At 54.9% G+C, this 6,573-nt stretch overlaps 2 long non-coding RNA genes across 2 annotated transcripts; both read right to left on the bottom strand.

Moving 5' to 3' along the window:
* Positions 1 to 22: 22 nt before the first annotated feature.
* On the bottom strand, positions 23 to 1,760 carry LOC121660668. The gene is made up of 2 exons (XR_006014742.1): positions 1,545 to 1,760; positions 23 to 1,104 (listed from the first exon to the last, which is right to left on the bottom strand). It is a non-coding gene; the product is annotated as an uncharacterized LOC121660668 (long non-coding RNA).
* Positions 1,761 to 3,813: 2,053 nt separating this feature from the next.
* LOC121660667 lies at positions 3,814 to 5,411 on the bottom strand. The gene is made up of 2 exons (XR_006014741.1): positions 4,979 to 5,411; positions 3,814 to 4,436 (listed from the first exon to the last, which is right to left on the bottom strand). It is a non-coding gene; the product is annotated as an uncharacterized LOC121660667 (long non-coding RNA).
* Between the last annotated feature and the right edge of the window lie 1,162 nt (positions 5,412 to 6,573).

The following is a 6,573-nucleotide window of genomic DNA, read 5'->3' as shown; positions in this document are numbered from 1 at the left end:
CCCCCCCAGCAGCCGCAGCCGCTCCCAATTTCTCTATTTTATGTTAAAATCATTTTCCATGAAAATACAAAAATATCCAGGCAGGGGAGGGGGGGAGGGGCACCCCCAGGACCCCCCCGGGCACAGGGCCAGGGCCGGGTCCCCCCCAAGGTGGTCAGTGCGGGGGGGACACGGGGGACAGTGTGTGACGGGGGACAGTGTGTGACAGGCTCAGATCGGCACCGGGGGCACGATGGGGGGGGAGGGGGTTCTGTGCCAGGTTTTGGGGGGCCCAGGTTACCCCACTCCCCCAGAAAAGCCCCTGGGGGGACACCCCGTCCCTCTCCCTGGGGGGGCATTAGTGTCATGGGGGGCACCAGGACACCCCCATAGTGGGGGGCTGGGGGGGGTCCGGGAGTGCCCATTTTGGGGGTGGTCCCTGGTTGAGAGGGGGTCCTAAAAACAGGGAGGGGCACCCACCCCTTGGGGGGCCCAGGTCCCCTGGGGGGGCACCCAAACCCTCTGGGGGCCCCAGATGTAGTGGGGGTCCCACGGGGAGAACAACTGACTGGGAGGTGTGGAGTTTGGGGGGCACCCAGGTCCCTTGGGGGGCAGGGTGTGGTGGGGGTCCCAGGCTGAGGGGGGCACCTGATTTGGGTGGGGCTGGAATTGGGGGGCACCCAGGGCCATGGGGGGCAGGTGATTTGGGGGGGGGGGCCCAGAGCTGGGGAGGGAACCCAGGTCCACCGGGGGGTCCTGAGGGAAGGGGGAATAATGGGGGGGCTCCCCAGGGGGGGCTGAGGGCACTTTGGGGGTCCCCCCACCTCCAGCAGATTTTGGGGGGGGGAGGGGGGTGTCCAGCTTTTGGGGGGTTCCCCAATCATGGGGGGCCCCGCCCAGGGGGATCGTTGCAAGGGGTCCCCCAGCGCCAGGGGGTCCCCGCTCCTGGGGGGGTCCCCAATCCCGGGGGGCTCTAACAACGCCCCACCTTGGCATCCCCGATGGCCCCCCAGACGTCGAAGACGAACTCGTCGGGGAAGGCGAAGTCCCCGAGCTGCGAGTCCAGCGCCTCGGCCAGGGCGTCGGGGTCCCGCGCGTCCCGGCCCAGCTCCACCATCGTGGCGGCTGCGGGGACACGGGGACAGCGCGGTCAGGGCACGGGGGGGTCAGGGGACACGGGGGGGGTCAGGGGACACGGGGACAGCGCGGTCAGGGCACGGGGGGGTCGGGGGACAGCAGGGAGATCAGAGATGGGGGACAAGGACACCCCCAGACCCTCAGACCGCTGAGGTGGCGGTGGGAGGTCAGGGGACACCAAAACCCCCCAACCCTGTGGGATCCCCCCAAGTTCAAACGCCACCTGGCCCCTCCCCGAATTTTCTTGACCAGTGGTTATTGGCTGGGTTTTCCCTCGTTCTCCTCTGTTTCCAGGAAAGATTTCTCCAGGGAATGAGTCATTCCCACGGCTATCAATAACCCGCCTTTCTCCCACCCAGGTGTGCCACAAGTTAACTCCACAAATTAACTCCGCTTCTTTCGAATAGGAAAAAGAAGCCACCTTTTACCTGCTCGGGTCCCTCCCCACAGGGAGGACTTCTGAGTCTGTGCCAGAAGCTGCGCAGCCACTTTGGGGCTGGAGCAGAGGCTCCAGCGGGCGGCTGTGGAGCAGTGACCCTCCCACCTTCGCAGAGCTGGCCCTGCCTCCCCCGGGCACGCCCTTCGGTCGTTTTGACCCGTGTAATCACTTCCCCAGTCTCCTACACCATCCAGTATCACTCACTGTCAGAAAATCTTTCTGTTTTCAACGGCTGCAGCTTTAAATGAGAAATTTCAACGTGGCGAAGGTTCAGGAGTGCTGGAGACAGCTGGTATTTCCAGCCTGTGTGTTCCGTACTTTGTCTAAAAAGCAGTTGGTATCTGGATGTTTAGACGCTCTTTTAGACATCTGAGGATGTAGAAAGCGTCATCTCCACAGCGGTCACCCCGCTCCGCTAACACCAGACCAGCTCCTGCTCTCTGCCTGCAGCCCCGTTCCCAGCACAGTTCAGGCTGCTCTAATTCAGCACTGCCAGTCCCTCCCCGATGTACTGAGGTGCCTGCAGTCCAGTTCATGGGGCTCAAAACTAACAGCAAGTTCCCAGCTTTAACTTTCAACTGGTTTAGCCCTGAAGCAGGTCAGCAGAGTCCCCTAAATCCCCAGAAATGGCCCAAGGAAGGGACAAAGTGCCCAGCCAAGGCTGTGCAAGAGGTACTCAAGTGGTGACTTACACTGTCCCAAGAGCAGCCCTGGGACTGCAGCCTGAGATCCCTGAGGAGCCACATTTCCTCAGGAGCAGGAGCGGCAGCCTGATGGGTGTTTAACACTTTAGGACTCAGATGGACAGCTCGGCTGCCTGATGGGTGTTTAACACTTTAGGACTCAGATGGACAGCTCTTTCCCGTGCCTCCATAGAGCCCTCAGTGAGGAGCAAACCCTCTGCCTGCAGAGCACAGGTGATCCCTGCAGGGGAGGCTCAACACAAGCTCCCAGACGTGTCCCCAGCCATTCCCTCACTGTTGTCAGCAGCTCTCCACGCTTCAGGACAGCACCCAGAGCACCTGTGCTCATGGCAGGTGACCTCAGCTCAGCCAGGCTCCCATTCTGGACAGCCCAGTGCTGAGCTGGGTCATGGTGGCCACAGCCTCGGCCACTCGCCACGGGCCTGTGTTGTCCCGGGATACACAACGAAATCTCTTTTTCCATAGCAGCCCACCCTGTCATAGAGAGCAGAGTCCCAGCACCTGCTGCAAGGTTCAAGTTTCAACGCCCAGGATTTGTGCCAGGGAAAAGGCGACGCTCAGCCTCCCCTAAGCAGCACCTCCTGCTCCGTTAAACATCGCTGCCGGTGTCATTCTGGGGTCGGAGCAGCAGCAAGTTCAGGCTGAGAAGAAAGCTCTTATCAGAACCCCTGGAGTTCACCCTGGTGATCCCAGTCACACTCAGGAGGTCACCCTGTGGCTGCCAGATGAAGAATCATTGGTGCCTGGTGGGTTAATGCAATGCTTATTTTTAAAACCCATTAGCCTACAGAACCACAGGATGCTTATTCTGTAGGAAGAGCTGGAAAGGAACCAGTTGTTGTGCCAACTTTCAGCAGTTCATAAGGCAGTCAGGTGTGACTTTGGTGTGTCCAACCACCAGGGACCACCAGAGAGACCCCCAGGACAGAGGCACGCATGCATAAAGGGAAGAGGAAGTACGTTAATGATCCCGGGGAAATGATTACCAGATGTGTTTGTTGGAACTCTGGGTTCTGAGAGTTTCAGCCTTTCAGTGCTGAGAGGCAGTGATCCTCAGAAGCACACTGCACTCGACCCAAAACCCTGGGAAAAGCTTCCTAAATTGTGTGATAACACTGAGGTGGTTGCTGTGTAATTAAAAGTTGTGTCACTGGGTGAAATATGTAGAAATGTAGAAAATTACGTTGAGAACATATAGGTTATAATAGGTTACAATATGGAGGATTTTGGGTATGGATTTATGTCTTCTTTCTTCTCCTTCTTCTCAAATCTGAATGTTCTGTCATTGGGTCAAAAGTTCCACACTGCAGAACTTGGAAAGTTAGTAATTGGGTGTAAGTAAAAACATACCTCATAATTGGTTAGTTTAGACTTTAAAAAGCTTGGAAAATTAAAACTCGCGGCCGTTTCCCACCCTTCCAACAAAGAGGCACACTCTGAGCAGCTGTGTCACTGATAAGACATAATAAACAACTAAGTCCGAACAAGAATCCTCGATCTCCTGCATCTCAGTTCAAACTCTGAGTGAAAAGAACTCGAGATGTAAAGCAAAAGGAGAAAAAGCAACATATGTTTATTCCAGGAAAACCGAGGAGCGCGTATGTAAAATCGAGTGTATAAACAAGAGCATTTTCTGTCAGCAGTGCGTGCGCCTGGTGGAGTTCTGCCCCATCCATCCAGCCAAACAAAGAATGCCTGCTTCTTAGTGCTGCATCGCTGCGGAGGAGTTTTATTTGTTTTATTTTTGGTGACAGTGCTATCAGTGATATCGTCATTGAAAACTTTTACATGGGCTGAGTGTTTTGCTTCTCGTGCTCACTGGGCAGCGAGCGCCTGTGCTGGGATCAGCAGGGGCACGGGAACTGCTCCGGAGGGTGCGGGATCAGCCTCACCGAGCCCGTTCCCTCGCGTTCTCCCGCTTCCCCCTCTGGAAGCTGCCCTCAAGGGACCCCCAGGGAGAGACCACTCAGCGCCCCAGCCCTGGGAAGGAGCCGGTGATGTCCTGGGAACCTGACCCTGAACGGATCGGGCTGGGATCCTCCAGCAGCACTTACCCAGCCCGAGGACCACCCACACGAGAGCAGAGGGAGAAGCCCTTCAGGAAGCAGCTGCTCGTGGAGAATCCACACAGGAGCTTTCTGCAGGAAAACACGTGAGATAGCTCCTCAAACAGAGATCTGAAATGCACAATAAAGAAAATGCTCACAAAATGTCAGTAAACCATTTCCCAGCCACCAAAATCCATGCAATGTAATCAGACAATTTAATTTAAACAGCACAATATGATGGGCTTCTTGTCTTTGCTTTGCAAAGAACAAAAATTACAGCATTTCCTCTTAAGACAATACCTTCTGGAACGACACATTCCTCAACTTCACCTGAGGTTGGGGTTTTGTACTGAATACAGACGGGTTAAGGAGCCCTGACAAGCTGGCTCTGGTGTTAGAAACGTCTCGGTGTGTGGACAGGAGCTGCACCACGCGCTGTAAAGTGAAATGAGCGTGGAAGGAGCGTGGCTGGCCCCAGGGAACTCTGATCCCTGCAGAACCTCATCTGACGTGGATGGGCCAATGCATGAGAGGGGAATTGGGTGGGGAGTAGCAACAAACTGACATCTACTGACTTTCTGAATTATCCAAAGGAAATGCAATCAATTGCCATGCAAAGATTTATTGCTAATTATGCGCAATTAAATAATTTCATTAAATGTATCACTTACCATGCCCACAAAGACGTTTCCTTCAAAGGAAAAGCAGAGGGCTTCAAACCATGCCACAGAAGAGCCCTCATTTAAGCAAGGCTTCTACAGTTTCCTTTCTGCAAACCACTGCAAACTCACACGATTAAGACCTTTTTTCCAAACCTGACTTTCATGGCAGTTCACTTGTGCCCCGTGAGTCCCACCTTAAAAATGAGGACATTGTTTCATCCTCAATGGTTTTGTTTAATTCCAAGGTTACAGCTCAGCCTGGTCATCGCTGCAAACCCTTCGGTGTGTGTGAAACGCTGCTGAACAAACATCAGTACCTGTGCTTAGGCAGAGCAGCAGAGAGCTCTGCTCCCTGCCTGGGACCGCCCCTTCAGGCAGCAGCCGAGCCTCTGCAGTCCTCACAGAATTCCCCTGCACTGCCATAGCCACGGAGAGCCTGGAATCGCGGAATCTCCGAATGCTTTGGGTTGGAAAGGGCCTCCCAAACCATCCTGTCCCACCCTCTGCCACGGGCAGCACCTTCCGCCAGCCCAGCTCGCTCCAAGCCCCATCCAAGTGAAACAAGAGGCTGCTTAGTGCAGCCACTGACCTCAGGCTCTGCCCCAAAATATTTGGGAAATATCCAGTGCTGTGTTGACTTAAAGGTAGCGCCTGTAATCAGGATGTATTTTTAATTATTCTTTTAACCATTACTGCCCTCAAAGTAGGTTTAGGATAAATAGAAGCTCAAACATGCAGGTGTGAGCAGGCTGCTTCCCCTGGAGAAATTAGAGCAAACACAGAGTTCAGATCTGTGATTTGAGGGGTCCCAGCTGACTGGAAGCTGGCAAATGTTGTCCCAATTTCCAAGAAGGGCAAGAAGGAGGACGCCAGACACTACAGGCCTGTCAGTCTGACTTCAATACGTGATAAAATCAGGGGAAAGTTTATTCTGGGAAGTATTGAAAAACACCTGGAGGACAATAACGGTGTCAGTCAGAGCCAGCACGGCTTCGAGAGGAAAGTCCTGCTCATGAAATCTGATTTCCTTCTAGGACAGGGTGGAAGCCAGTGGATGGAAGCTTTCTGGATTTCAGCAAAGCTTTGGATGCTGCGTGTCCCAGAATGTTTCTGGAGAACATGTCCAGCCCCCAGCTGGATAAACACATTGTGTGGTGGGTGAGCAACTGCCCTGTGGGTCAGGCACGAAGGGTGAGAGCCACTGGGGTGACACCAGGCTGGCAGTGGTCACTGGTGGGTTCTGCAGGGCTCTGCTGCCGGTCCTGTGCTCTTCAACCTCTGTTAATGGCCTGAACGCAGGACTTGAAGGAATACTGAGTAAATTTGCTGATGACACTGAACAGGGAGGAGCTGTCGATGGCCTTAAGGGCAGAGAGGCTCTACAGAGAGACCTCGCTGGTAAACAGAGGTGGGCAGTCACCAACTGCGCGGGGTTTAACAAGGGGAAGTGTCAGATTCTGGCCCTGGGATGGGGCACCCCGGCTTTGTGTACGGACTGGGGAAGGAGAGGCTGGAGAGCAGCTGCAGGGAGGGACCTGGTGGGTCCTGGGCAGTGGCAAGTTGAACACCCGTGTGCTGGGGGCATCAGGCCCAGCATGGTGAGC

The sequence above is a fragment of the Corvus kubaryi genome, unplaced genomic scaffold, assembly GCF_017639235.1.
Source record: "Corvus kubaryi isolate FWS band 111438036 unplaced genomic scaffold, C.kubaryi_AGA036_p1.0 36776, whole genome shotgun sequence".
NCBI lineage: Eukaryota > Metazoa > Chordata > Aves > Passeriformes > Corvidae > Corvus > Corvus kubaryi.
The sequence above is the reverse complement of the archived record's forward strand: the minus strand, read 5'-3'. Positions and strand labels throughout refer to the sequence as shown.